At 43.3% G+C, this 1,760-nt stretch overlaps 1 pseudogene; it reads left to right on the top strand.

Annotated features, from left to right (window-relative positions):
• The first annotated feature begins 730 nt into the window (after positions 1-730).
• Positions 731-1,477, top strand: LOC112129115 (ribosomal protein uL30-like; annotated as a pseudogene).
• The last annotated feature ends 283 nt before the right edge of the window (positions 1,478-1,760 follow it).

Here is a 1,760-nt window from a genome sequence, read left to right as displayed (position 1 = left end):
AAGGTCTTTCTCAGATATAATGTGAGTAAAGCATGTGTGAGCAAAACAACCTAACTGACAATGAAATCCAGCCAACCAAGAAATTAAATACCCCTCCCTCCTGAGGAATTAAAAAGCTTAAAAAAAAAAAAAGCACTGGTAGTCCTTTTATTGTGGGAATTATAGAACCAAATCCAAGATTTATAAACCTTGGGAAGTAAAAATTATTAACAAAATCTAAATTTTGTTAGGAGTGAAGAAGGATGAGAATATTAGTTACTAATGTAGCAGCGTGTTAATACCGAACTCTTCCTGTCCGGGTATCTGGAGAGGTTCCTAAGGCTAAGGATAAAACACTAGGTGCCACCTTTCCCCATGTTTCAAAGTTTGGTGCTGGACTCCATTTGCAGAACTCTTGGAGGGAATGGCCAAAAATATTCTTATAGCAAGAATATAAGAGGCTGGGCATGGTGGCTCACATCTGTAGTCCCAGCACTTTGGGAGGCAGCAGGCGGAACACCTGAGGTCAGGAATTCAAGACCAGCCTGACCAATACGGTGAAACCCCGTCTCTACTAAAAATACAAAAATTAGCTGGGCATGGTGGCTTGTATCTGTAGTCCCAGCTACTTGGGAGATTGAGACAGGAGAATCGCTTGAACCCAGGAGGCAGAAGTTGCAGTGAGCTGAGATTGGGCCACTGCACTCCAGCCTGGGCGACAGAGCGAGACTCCGTCTCAAAAAGCAGTAGCTGCAACACTAGAAAGATGGCAGAGCAAGAGCAAAGAAAAATCTCTTTGGTTCCAGAAAATCTCCTGAGAAAGGGGAAGGCTTATCAAGCTCTCAAAGCCACCCAGGCAAAGGAGGCACTTTTGGCAAAGAAGGAGCAGAGGAAAGGAAAAGGGTTCAGATTTAAGTGACTGGAATCATTCCTACATGATTTCTGGCAACAGAAACATGACAAGGTGCATCTCAGATGACTAGAAGTGAAATCTCATGCCTTGGAATTGCCAGATAAACATTCCTTGGCTTTGTTGTACGCATCGGAAGGATTGATGGTGTGAGTTTACTGGTGCAGAGAACCATTGCAAGACTTTGCCTAAAGAAAATTTTTAGTGGTGTCTTAGTAAAAGTCACTCCCCAGAACCTAAAAATGCTGCCTATGGTGGAACCTTATGTGACTTGGGGATTTCTAAATCTGGTGTCTGTCCTGAAACTCATTTTGAAATGTGGACAAGCCAAGGTCAAGAATAAGACCCTCCCACTGACAGCCAACACAGTGATTGAGGAGCACCCGGGGAAGTTTGATGTCATTTGCTTGGAAGATCTCATTCATGAAATTGCCTTCCCAGGGAAGCATTTCTAGGAGATCTCATGGTTCTTGTGCCTTCTCAGTGGCCCGTCATGGTACTAAAAATAGAATGGGCTTCCTCAGGGAGATGGGCACACCTGGCTATCGGGGTGAGTGCATCAATCAGCTCATCCGCCTGCTTAACTAGACCCAGGTGCCAAACTGCAGTAAATTTTTATCAATGAAGTGGAAGCTTGTGTTTCTGGGTTTTTTTGGAATTTTTATTGAGTGTCTTCAGAGAAGATTATTTCCTGCTTCAAAACTGGAAAGGAAGTTTTCTTCAAAAACTGGAAAGGAAGCGTCAAAGAAAAGATAGTGGTTTATGTTCATGGCAAGCACCTCTCATTACAATCCAGTTCCAAGGAAAAATTCCAGCATTTTCTACATTGGCTGCCATCTCGTCTGAAATCAGCACATTCCATGGAAGAAGG

Source organism: Pongo abelii, chromosome 16 (assembly GCF_028885655.2).
Source record: "Pongo abelii isolate AG06213 chromosome 16, NHGRI_mPonAbe1-v2.0_pri, whole genome shotgun sequence".
In the NCBI taxonomy this organism is placed as follows: domain Eukaryota; kingdom Metazoa; phylum Chordata; class Mammalia; order Primates; family Hominidae; genus Pongo; species Pongo abelii.
Note: the sequence above shows the minus strand (reverse complement) of the source record. Positions and strands in the feature narration are given on the sequence as shown.